Source organism: Pelodiscus sinensis, chromosome 4 (genome assembly GCF_049634645.1).
Source record: "Pelodiscus sinensis isolate JC-2024 chromosome 4, ASM4963464v1, whole genome shotgun sequence".
Taxonomy (NCBI): domain Eukaryota; kingdom Metazoa; phylum Chordata; order Testudines; family Trionychidae; genus Pelodiscus; species Pelodiscus sinensis.
This window is the reverse complement of record NC_134714.1, coordinates 60,170,219-60,183,355: the sequence shown is the minus strand read 5'-3', so window position 1 is coordinate 60,183,355 and position 13,137 is coordinate 60,170,219.

Here is a 13,137-nt window from a genome sequence, read left to right as displayed (position 1 = left end):
CATTCCAGTCAGTGTATCACAGGGAGACACAGCTTGGTTCACCTCCAGTTTTGAATCCCACTGTACTCCAAGTTAAGATGGAGGGAGGGTGTTGATTTGGGTATACTGTAATATCTGATTCGACATATCTCTAATTTACTGGGCCATTTAGCAAATCTAATACCCACAGTTCTTTCTTCAGTCTTCTCTAATGTGACAAATGTTAAATGACCAAGGGGTGCCACCTGTCTATGTGTTAGTCATGGAGAAGGAAAGAATGTTAGTGTGACTCAGACAGGGAGGGGAAAGTAAGTGTCAGACCTCTGGATTGAGCACTCAGCCTGCTGGGGAGGAGGAGGATTATTAGGGCCGGTGAATAGGGATTACTTTGTCCTTTGCCTGATGCAGTAACTGTGGGAGGGTGACTTCCTTCCCTCTGGTACCTGCCTTCCCCCACAAAAACAAAAAATTCTGGCTCTGAAGTACTGGTTGACAGACAACACTTAAAACAGCTATTTTGAGGTATGGCTTTGCTAATCTAGCTACCGAATATGCCACTTGAAAAGGAGCATTGGGAAGAGCACAAAGAAATAAATCAGCCATATGCACAGTCAGGAATTCTCATGTGTGTGCTTTTCTTTGCCTTTATCTTATCACTTTCATCTTGTGTTGATGAATGGCATGCTCTGGTTGTTCTTGTCCCTGTATAGTTTGGGTGCTCGCCAGGGAAATCTAAACTTTGTCAAGGACGAGACAGATCAGGCTTTGAATTGATGTGGCTTTGAATTGATGTGACTGCTCCTAATACATAGACCAATACATTAGTGTAAAATGCATTTGAGCAATACACACCAGGGGGCTACTAGGTTTGATGGCCTTTATCTTCTACTTTGATCCTTCTAAAAAAGTGAACATGGCAACATCAATTTTATTTGTATTCATTCACGCTTCATCTTAGGACACAGTGTAAGATCCTCTGATGGTGTAATTCAGTTTAGTTCCATTTGGCTTCAAAGTTCTTATTCCAGTTTTGTACTTGTGGCCACATTGTCATTTGCTGTAAAAGTGCCAATTTAATATTTTCAAGTGCCGTGTGTATTACAGGTGGAACCTCTATGTTCTGGAACTCTCTGGCCCAGCAACATCCATGGTCTGTCAAGATCACGAATGTTGCCAGACCAGAGAGCCCCAGCCATGGAGGAAGCCAGTGGCTGGGAGCTTCAGCTGGCAGGTAGCATGGAGGAACTGTGGCCTGGGAGCAGGGAGCCCGGCAAACAGCTGAAGCAGGGCCAGGCAGGGAGCCCTGCCAGCCAAGAGCAGAGCTCTGCTGGCTGGGGCAGGGAGCCCCTGTCTACTGTGTGAATGGAGCCACCGCTGGCCAGGGCCATGACACTCCTGCCGGACAGGAGTGTGGAGCCACCACCAGCCAGGGGCCGGGAAGCCCCTATGGCCAGAGGTGTGGAGATGCCACTGGCTCAAGGCAGGGACCCCTGTGCCTGGGACCACAAAGATGCTTCTAATGGGGGCAGGGAGCCCTGCCGGATGGCTGGAGTGGGGCAGCAGCCAGGACTGGAGCCATGCTAGCAGCCAGGGCCAGGAGAGGAGCCCCGGGAGGGCCTGAGGCCTGACTTCCCTTTGTCCCACAAACTCTGTCCTCTGGAACTACTCGGGTCCCAAGGGTGCCGGGCCAGGGAGATCCAATTTGTATAAAATTCCACACTGGAACCCAGAAATGGTATAACAGTAGTTAGAGTTAAAATTCATGGATTTTTAAACCAGAAGGGACTATTAGGATCTAGTCTGGTCTACCCCCTGAAAATGAGCACATATTTAATTTTAAAGGGTACACTTTTGAGTAAAGGTTCTGCTTCAGCACTGCAACCTTATGGAATGATGGTCAAAAGGAAAAAATATGAATGTCAGTTGTAGCTAGTGTATTTTATACATTCTCTGCTGGAAAAGCACATTTCTTTTGCACAATTTGAATCAACACAGTGATATAACTTGTTGTAGAAGATAAAATCTAGCAGAATGGTGGTCAACCACTTCCAAAGTCTGGTTTTAGCTAAATTCCTTCGAAGTCCACATGAAAATGTAAACAGATTTTATTTTTCTTTCCATAGTATTTTACATCAGTGGTTCTTAACCAGGGTCCAGGGCCCACCCAGAAGGTTTTAGAGAGTTCACCAAGCATAGCTGGCATTAGACTTGCTAGGGCCCAGGGAAAAAAGACAAAGCCCCACCATACTGGACTGCAGCCAAAAGCCTGAGCAACTTAGCTTTATGCTACCTACTCTGGCATAGGGCCCGGGGCAATCGCCATATTTACTATCCCTTAACTATGGCTCTGGCTTTCACAGCAGAAAAGCAGTTGCGGCATAGTTGGGCTGTGGTGTTTTTATAAAAAGCTGGAGTGGCAGAATGTAGAAAGGATCTCATCCTTTTTCTATCATGTTCTAGCTTCACTAAAGATGTTATCTAAATTAAAAAATCTTAAAAATAATTAAACAAATCCATAAAGCATAGTATTGAATCATCAAGAAATAATGCAAACATTCTTTAGAATTTTCCAGAAACGTTTTTTTTCACTTGGTTGTGAAAAAGTGGGAGGAAAATCTACCTAGAAGCTACAAAGTAAGCAAATAACTCTTAATAGATTACTGGGCTCTAGTCATAGCAGAGCAGATTTCTTGTGATTGTTTCTGCATTTTTAATACAGGCAGTCCCTGGGTTACGTACAAGATAGGGACTGTAGGTTTGTTCTTAAGTTGAATCTGTATGTAAGTCGGAACTGGCGTCCAGATTCAGCTGCTGCTGAAACTGATCAGCAGCGGCTGAATCAGGACTCCTGGGGCAGAGCAGCTGGGGTGCTGCCAGGTCGGTCCAGTAGCGCCAAGGAGCGGTGCTGCGGGACCAACCGGCAGCGCCCCACCTGCTCTACCACAGGCCCGGGGCTTTGCTCCACGTCTCCCTGGTCTGCTGGGGGGGGGGGGGGCACTAGCTGCGCCCCCTCCCCTCAGCAGACCAGGGACACGGGGAGCAAAGCCGCAGTGGCGGCGGGGTGCCGCACCTCGCCTCCCCGGCTTTGCTCCAGGTGTCCCTGGTCTGCTGGAGATGGTCCCCAGCAGACCAGGGGCACCCGGAGCAGCTTTTCTCACCCTGGAGGTCGAGGTGGCGGGACTGCTGCGCTCTGGGTGGTCCTGCTGCCTGTAAGCTCCGGGGCGAGAGAGTCCCGTTCGTAAGTGCAGATCCGACATAAGTCGGATCCGCGTAACTCGGGGACTGCCTGTATGTGTAGTAGATTTTAGGGGTAATTCCATCCTTTGTCAGTGGAAGCAATAATGAGAACATAATAACTAACCCCTCAAAGTTCATCTGGATACAATACAATTTGACTTGCCCCAGGTACCATCTGTTTGCAGATGGTCTTCATTAGACCAACGGATGGTGAGATTATTTCGCAGCACTAACAATGTGTGGCCACTATCATATAGATCTTAATATTTACAGTAAATACTAAAGATGAGTGTTCTCTTCATGATATGTGCCTGCATACAGCAAAAAAATCAAGATAATAGTACTGAAGAAGTAATAATCTAAGTAACTTCTGGGCAGAATAATAACTTTGTCACACTTTCCCCCTCCCTTAGATTGTATTATTGGAAAATTGCATGGTTCTATTTCTGCAGGCTAACGACTGGGTTTTTTAGCTAAGGTTTGTGGAGCTGATTTTTCTGTTGTGGACAAAATTTCTCTATCTGAAAGAATATATTTGCCGAAAATATCACCACAGCACTATGAACATACAAGTAATTAGACATGCAGTTATTGAACTTGAATGTATAATTTGGCAGCATGCTCAGTTGCTCTCTTACTTCAGTAAATTAGTAGATTTGCAGGTTCAGTGGGCACAAGTATATTTTGGTGACTGCACTTGTGGCCAGAACTGAAAATCTGGCTGATCTTCCTAATGGGAAGGTTAAAAATAAAGTTGGGCAGAAAATGTCAAGAATGTTTCATAAAAAATTCAAAAGGTTTTTTCTCTATTTTTAATTTTACAATGAGAAATCAAAACTTGCAAGGTTTTTAAAACCAAATATTTTCCAGTTTCTGACTATTGTTTTTTCCCTTTCTTCTTCTTCCTTTATCTTTCCTTGTCTCTTCTCTTTATCCCACTTGCCCCATTTTTCCTCTTTCCAGTTTGCCGTTGAAATAGGATTAAAAATTGAAAAGGGAGGGGGAAAGAAGGGATGAACAAATGGACTCAAACAGAAATAATTTTCATCGATATGATAGTGGTCTATTAAAGTGATGTCTGTATGTAAGTTTGCCAATAGATGGAGCACAAGAGTATTCAGCATAATTCATAACGTACTAGGCCTTAACTTATTTAATTGACAGCAAATATTTTGACTGCCTCAGGAATCTGTTAGTTCTAATTGTAGGACCCAGTCCTGATTGTCCTTCATTAAAGACAATAGTGCTTCATTACTCTATATGTAAAAGTTAACATTTTCTTTTGGATTACAGTTCTGGCTCTCTGTATTTGCAGAATCAGGTCACAAACTGCATATTTTCCAAATATCTGTATCGCATTGCCAAGAAAAGAAACTCTCTATTTGGGGTTGCAAAGGCAAAGAACCAACGGATATAATGACTCCAAGTCTGGGTTTATGTTATTTCACGGTTTGAGCTTCAGTTGTTCTGTTTCTGCTTCAACAGCTGCCGGAACTTCCCTTCGGTGGACTGGGAACAGAGTAGATTTTCTTGCCACCTGTCCCGATTTGGACTGGGCATTTACACTGTGAGCTGTCCTGGGTTTTAAGAACGGAAACAGAAAAGCTCTGAGTACTTTCTAAACCTATTGACTTATAGCTGCAATCTAATCACCGTAGTCCCCGAAATATTTTTCTTTTTTGTTTGTAGTCCAGAGTCCAGGGTTCTCCTTCAAACCTTGGTTAGTACCAACATGTTTCAGCTGAAATTTTCCTTTGCAGCTCACCTCATAGCCACCTATCTATTCCATTACAAGTTAAGTATATTGAAGTCTGGATGACTCCTCACAGAAATGCACTTGGAACAGGGTTCTGCAGGGATATGTAGTTGTGGGGGAAAAGCGGGGAAAAGACTGTCCCTGTAGACTGCGCAATGATTTTTACCTTAAATTCTGCAGATCTCTTATGCTATACTGATAAACATTTAACACAACAGAAATATGGGGTTTTGAAGCCCAACCTCTAGCTCTAAATCCCAAGATAAAGGTTTGACTTTAGTATATTGGAACCAGACTTTAGTTTTGGATTTAGTTTTGTCTTAGCACATCAAAAAGAGCATAATTCTATGCCTTTGAAGCAGAATTTGTTTTGCTATACAGTCATGCAAACCTTTGCCCAAATTCTGAGTATATGAGCTGTTAGCAGATGACTGTAGAGTTATAAACAGAAGGTTGCTCAATGAGATTCAGGGCCAACTTGACCCTCCCCCATCTGGTGCTACTAAAGCAACATCCATTCAAAACCAGCTGACTAAAACTCTGTTCCTGAATGCCTCAAAGGATAATGAATTATTAGTGATTATCGCTGAAAATGCATGAAGGCAAACAGTCCATATCTTGAAAATGGGTAGGAGGAAGTCTTACCGGCCTGTAATTCCTCAGGTCTGATAACTGAGGCTTGAAATGATATTGAAACAATATTAAACAATCCATTTATAAGTACCCAGAGGATAATAGGGGTCTGAGGAATAGCCAATATGGATTTGTCAAGAATAAATCATGCCAAACCAACCTCATTTCCTTCTTTGACAGGGTTATTGGTTGAGGGAGAGGGGTATAGCTATGATACACCTTGATTTTAGTAAGGTTTTTGACACAGTTCCACGTGCCATTCTTATAATGCACGCTATTTCTCTAGTTGTAACTTACCTTACTCTAAGGTAATGCAAATAGTATGACCTTCCCAGCTGTGCAGCAAGTTGTTCTCTCCATTCCATTCTCAAAGTAATTAATGAAAATATTGACTAGTACTGGACCCAAAACAGAACCCTATGAAACACCACGAGAAATATCTCCTCAGTTTGACTGCTAATTATTGATAATTACACAAAGTTGGGAGGGGTTGCAAGCACTTCAGAGGACAGAATTAGGATTCAAAGTGACCTTGAGAAATTGGAGATTTGGTCTGAAATCAAGAAGATTATAAAAACAAGTGCAAAGTACTATGCACAGGAAGAAAAAAATAAAATGCACAAGTACAAAAAGGAGAATAACTGACCAGGCAGTAGTACTGTTGAAAAGGATCTGGTGACTATTGTGGTTCACAAATTGAATGAATGAATAACATGAGTTGTTGCTCAAAAGGCTAATATCATTCTGAGGTGTATTAACAGGAGTGTCAGATGTGAGACCTAGGACGGAAAGAGTTGTCCCTCTCTACTAAGCACTGGTGAGGCTTCAGCTGGCGTATTGTCACATTTTATGGACACATTAAGGAAAGATGTGGACAAATGAAAGTCCAAAGGAGAGCACCAAATATGTTAGAAGTTGTAGAAAATCTGACCTTTAAGGAAAGGTTAAATTGAGCATATCTAATCTTGAGTAGAGGCTGAGGGAAAACCTGGTAAGTCTTCAAATATGTTAAGGACTGTGATAAAGATGATGGTGATATATACTCTGCAACCATATATTTAGGACTGACAACAGAAAAAGCTTTCTAATATGAAGCACAGGAGCAAGTTTCCAAGGATGGTTGTGAAATTTCCATCACTGGAGGTTTTTAAGAACAAAATGGCCTAGATTTTCTTGGTCTTGTCTCAGCCCAGATGAATGAACTAGACATTTTCTCAAGGTCCCTTCCAGACCTACATTTCTATTAGTGGTGAATCTCTCTGTTCTGTATTGATGGAAGCTTACTGATCTGGAATCTTGGTTTTCACCTGTCATGTACCCATTTTTAGTTAATAAGTACATTTACTGGGATATCATTTGAGATAGGGTGAGACGTATATGATAACCAAGGGACTGTCCATTTTTAATCAGATTGACACTCTCTATGAAACCAATAACTCTGATCTTTTCTGTAAGCCATTTAATCTTTTAATGTGTACCAGTGTAAATGTACCCCAAAGAACACTGAGACTTATTTTATATAATGAAATTTCATTTAAAGGCAAGGACTGATAGGGATTTAGTTAAACTAATAAATGGTTTGAATCCAGCTCAAGTTGGTATGGGAGTTAGCCAAAAATTGTTACCAAAATGATTGCTATTTGATGGCCTATGTGATTTCAGTGTGACTCCTAGTAAATGGGTGTCCATATGCCCTCCAAAAATGGACAGTTGGCACCTTTCTTGGCAATCTTGTTTGAGAGACCAAGGGGTAGATCCTGAGCTGTTCAGAGCTCTCCTCAGTAAGTGGGAGACATAACACAAACACTTTCTTTCCAGGATTATGGGGGCTTTATCTAGCCCTCTTCCCCTGATATAGGGAGAGTGGATATTTGGTACAGAGCCAACTACATGGTCCTTCAATCAAGTGAATCCCCAGATGCCCGTATTTACAATTCCTGTGAAAAAGGGAATGGCTTCAATAATTGAAATTGTCTTGGAGAATGATTTCGACTCTGATCCCTTCTCTCTTACCCTTAGGTCAGGTTTGAGACAAATTGGCAGGACGATGGGAAGATGACACTGCTGCTGTCCATGCTGTACCTTTTCTATGACTTCAATTTCCAGGAATGTGTGTATGGAATATTTTGCAAGTACCACATCAATAGTAACAAAAAAATGTAAACTTGCTATGAAAACCAGCCACAAGCATTATTTTCATCTGCTTTTACTCCTGGACTGAATTTAATCAACTTCAGCATAATCTAATTAATGAGCTGAGAGAGAATCAACATGATTTAGGATACAAATTAGTGTCCTAAATCTCAGTACCATCTTTCCCTCCAGAGGTTAAGCAGTCAACATGCTTTGCAGAGTAGCGTTTAGGGATGGGACAACCTATTTTGCTTTATTATGAAGCTACTTGAGTAGCATTAGACAAAGTTTGATTAAAACTCAAATCCCATTGAGTTATGCTTTACTAGGAATGAAAAGGAGAGGGGAGGTGAATGAAAATAATTTCTAATGAAAAATAGGGTTAATATAAAGACTGAGAAAATGCAGAGAGAATACTTTCTAATGCTAAATCTTGTTTTATATTTTTCATATCCTTGATAGATATGGTGTATGTAGAGACTAATTCAGTGGTTCTGAAGCTTTTTGGGTTCAGGACTGGTTTGTAATAGTTTGGCTTGTCACAACCCAGTACGTAGTCTGTGGGCAGAGGCCATGGAGCAGAGCTGTAAATAGGCATTTTAGCACCCAAGGCAAGGATATTTGCTCCCCCTACTAGAAACAAAATGGTGGGCTCATGGGAGTCACATGCCTTGCAGATTTTTGTTGCGCACTCCAACCCAAACAGGCCAGGTGGCCAGCTGATGAGAGTCAATGGATGGAGGTAGTGGCCCTTTCCCAAACCCTATGGCTCCTATAGTTCCTGTGATATGGGACTGGCTGTGTTTGGCTTCACTCCAGGCATTTCAGTCTCTGGGGTCGCAGCAAGTTTCGTTTCAGTTTTTGCCCCCACCCTCATAATTGGACCCAATTTGTGTTGGTGACATTATGACCTAGCTCTGGGGTTGCCTTTGGCCCACTGTGTTAATTTTAAGTGAGAATGTGGTGTCTAATCTCGTGAACATGCTTTATTCAACTACATGCACAACTGAAGTGAAATAAAAAAACCACAAACTGAATGCTGCTTTCTTGTAAGAAGTTTCCTTTTGCACTTTTGCTCCTTAAATCATATTGAAAATCTTGGAACATTCCTAGATTCTCATCTCACTTTAGACCAATTTTATAGAGGTGTACTGCCAGTGTCTTCAAGGGGCTCACTTCTGATTCATGCTGAGTACATGAGAGGAGAATCAGGCCTTTTAAATGCTACAGGATATCTTTTCATTAATATGAACCGTTGGAAAATGGCTCCCCTCAGAGGTAACCTAGAAAGCATGCATCCATTCTAAACCTGTCATGTGCTAGATGTCAAACTGAGAGGGAATTTTGTGTCATATCTGGTACAGGAAAAATACACCATTACAGGATGGAATTTAAGAGACACTTTAATACAGTCATTCTTACATAAAGAATTTAACTAATAAAATCTGTCACAATTAGCCATGGAAAAGCATGAAGGATGTTAGAAAGGAAAACCCATATTAAGGTTTAAATTTTGTTTAGCTAAATATAATTGCTGGATTTAAAAGTGTAATGTCTGCTGCTTATCTGATGTCTGATATTTCAACTGGCTTCATAAACTAACCTAGAAACAAATCAAAGAAGCCAATAAAAACAAATTGAATTAAAAGACCATTACTTGCAAGCTAGAATTTTAACATTTGACTAACCTGATATTTATATTGGCTGAAGTCCAGTTTTGACTATGCTTTGAGGTTATGCTGTGTCTCTATAGTGCTCTGTCCAGTCTCTTTAAGCTTATTAACAGATCTTCTTGCTTCAGATCTAGTGTTCCGGACAATAAATCACATATTTTACTTTATGTCCATTTGATGGTTTCAAGGGAAGATGCTTTCATTGTTCTCTTTGCACTTTTATGTGCTGAACAAAATTGTTTCCAAAAAAATTTCTGAAAATTACATCTCAGGTGTTTAATTGCTCATGGCTTCAGCATAATGAACACTGCAGAATATGCTCTTTAAATTTTAATAATCCTATCCTATCATGTCCCTAATATGTCCTCACTAAATTAGGGTACACAACTACACAGAAAATTTGAATCTGCTAAACATGTTGAGTGTCTATGGATTTTGTGAGCACACACTCATTGTGTGTAAACATAGCAAAATGAACATATGCCAATTCTACGTGCTCATTTTAAGGAGGTCTGTTTTGAAAATAATGTTTAAGTGGTGTTTTATTCTAAAATGTTTACAGTCTTGTACATGAAACAAAAGTACAAGCCCATACTGAACACTTAAGTGAATTGTCTTATGATCTAAGCTTTGTGCTGGTTGTACAAGTTCTGGACAAACCTGCCATATATAATTTGGCATAATTGCTGGCCCCTATATTAAAAAGTCTTATAAGAGAATGAAATGAATGTACCTGTGATGACAATCCAGGATTAAGATGAATATTTCCTTTCACTGAACTTTCATCAGAGGATCAAAAACACTTCCACATTAGTTAAACACTCTTAAGTTTAAGACAATAGTATTTTAATCCATTTCATGGACAGCTTAGGTGAGGTACAGAAGTTGGGATGGTAGAGGTGCTGCGTACTCGCAGCTCCTGGTTGCAGGGGTACACTTTATTCCCTTTACAGCATATACAGCAGGGTTGTAAAATTATTGCAGTTCCCATGTGCTGCCATAGGGGACAGGGAATCTTCGTGCAGGGTGGTCAGTAGAGGATAACAGGATTTTTGCCTGAGTGGAGTAGTGGGATGAAGGGACTTTGTAGTCTTTCAATATATAAAACTTTTAAAAATCAGTGGGGCATAAAATATTCTGTGACCTTGACAAACAATTTTTTATAATATTCAGATGAACAACTTCAGACTGGCTCTATATGTCATCAAAGTTCCACCACATGGGGTAAATATTAGTCCTTAAGCACCACCTGACTTGGCTTTTGTCAAACTGGCCAGTAAAATCACACGATAAAAGGAAAAGCCTGCTCTTTGCTCTGTCTTTCTATCAATCTTGCATTATTTTCTGCCTACATGCAGGCAAAGACAGGTGATACTCATGAACTATAGCTAAACAGCAAATTCTGGTTTTGAGGGTTTTTTGTTTAGTTTTTTAAAAAGCTTCATAGTAGTACCACAATGAGAAAATCTTCCTCTGTATTGCAACAGACATAACATGCACACATAAATAGACTGTATGCACCAGAACTCCCTGGAGTGCCCTTGAGTCTTAAGAAAACACTAACATGAATTTGCTTCACCCATGTGAAATGTAAATTGGATGAACTCATGAAATAAATTAAACAAATGATTTAAAGTGTGTATAAACATATCCTTAAAACATATGTAAATACTTCTGTTTGATAAAGACTTATTTACAAACTTTCCTGGTATCTTTACAGGCAATGCAAGTAAAACAAAGTAGATCAGAGATTAAGCTCTACTGGATCTGCTCTCCTCACATACTAAAGTTACTTCAGCTGTACTAGTTTTGCACTTTCAGTAGCTGTTTCAGTTCTTTCCAGGTCACTCTTAAAGGGCCAGATTCTGGCAAGCTCTGCATATGTCCATACCAGAAAAACTACAGTCAGGATTGTGAGGGCAGAGAGGCTATGTCTAGACTACATCCCTCTTTTGAAAGAGGGATGTAAACTAGACACATCAAAATTGCAAATGAAACCGGGATTTGAATTTCCCACGTTTCATTTGCATAATAATGTCATGGCGTTTTTTCAAAAAAATACTATTTTGAAAGTGAAAAGCCATTTTCGAAAGATCCTGTAAACCTCATTTTTTGAGGAGTAAATGATCTTTCAAAAAAGTCTTTTATTTTTGAAAGAACTGCATCTAGACCAGTTTCACTTTTGAAATAGTTTTTAGGGGGGAAAAACTCCCCCACCGTGACACGATTATGCAAATGAAGTGCTGGAAATTCAAATCCCGGCTTCCTTTGCAATTTCGATATGTCTAATTTACATCCCTCTTTAGAAAGAGGGATTTAGTTTAGACATACCCTGCAAGGAGTTTGTAGCTTCTGTCAGAAAGTCTAATGTCGTGTGGGAATGTGCTTAGGGACTGTAGTCTGTATACTTAGATATATATATGCTGTGGCCACAATGACTTCAGCAGCCTTATGGAAAGGAGAATACAAGTAAACATACTCTTTACTATTTTATTCATATCTCTTTACTTTTCATGCCACTGGTAAACTCAAATAATTCTAATTTAAGCAGGGTAGGTCAGAAACACTTTGAAACACAGAGTGGTCCAAATAATCAACTAGGATTCAACCAGTCCTTCAGTGCCTCTGGTTTTATTTGAGGGTGGTTGGTTTGGTTTTTTTTACTACATATAATGCATTGCCAAATTAAAACTAGTTTTGGGATTGTTGCTATCATTTAAAATTAAATCCTCAAGAAATATTGAATAATCTTTACATTTTATAAATTAAACCTGTGGATTGTTAACTCTAATTTCTCCCTTGCAGTCACATAAAAATAACCCTTTTTGGTTAAAATATAGGGCAAGATTTTCATTCTTTGTGCTTTCTTTCTGGGCCCCATTATTTTTAATATGGAAAAGTACAATTGTATAGAACGTAAATCCATTACAACTCTGAATTCTACAGCAACATTACAAAGCTAGGTGATGGAAAAGCACATGCTGCAATGGCCACTCAGGCCCGTTCTCAAGAAGGTGTATTGTGACAAATTCCAGGCATAAGACTATTGAAGTCAATGAATTTGTCAAAGTGAGAGGAGGGCCTTTTTGCCCATTTAGCCCCGCCCTGCTTTTTCTGCAGCCAATGCTAGGAAGATGCCTGGCTCAGTTAGGGGCTGACTAGTGAAGAGACAGGAGTTGGTTCTGCTGTCTGCAGGAGCTGAGCCAGAACCTGTCTACAGGGACAGCTGCCAGGGCATGTAAGCCTCCAACCCTGGGGCAAAGGAGGGGGAACCTATGAGGAGCCCTCATGAAGGAGGGAGAAATAGGACTCTTGGGGCTATGCCTCAACCTTAAAAACTATACTCAGAAAATAGGTTGGAGTTCCCAGGCCTGTGGCATCAGTGGCAGGGGCTGCACCCTTCCCCTGCCCCTCCCCTAAATTAGGGAGACCTGGCCACAGCCCTGTAATGACTAAATCGGTTTGAATGAGTCTGGGACTGGCTGCTTTTCTTTGGCTCCTCCATTCGAATGAAGCAGCAGTTTAAAGCAACAATTTTACCCATAACATAGAATCATAGGACTGGAAAGGACCTCGAGAGGTCATCAAGTCCAGCCCCCTGCCCTCAAGGCAGGACCAAGCTCCGTCTACACCATCCCTGACAGATGTCTACCTAACCTGTTCTTAAATATCTCCAGAGAGGGAGATTCCACCACCTCCCTTGGCAATTTATTCCAATATTTGACC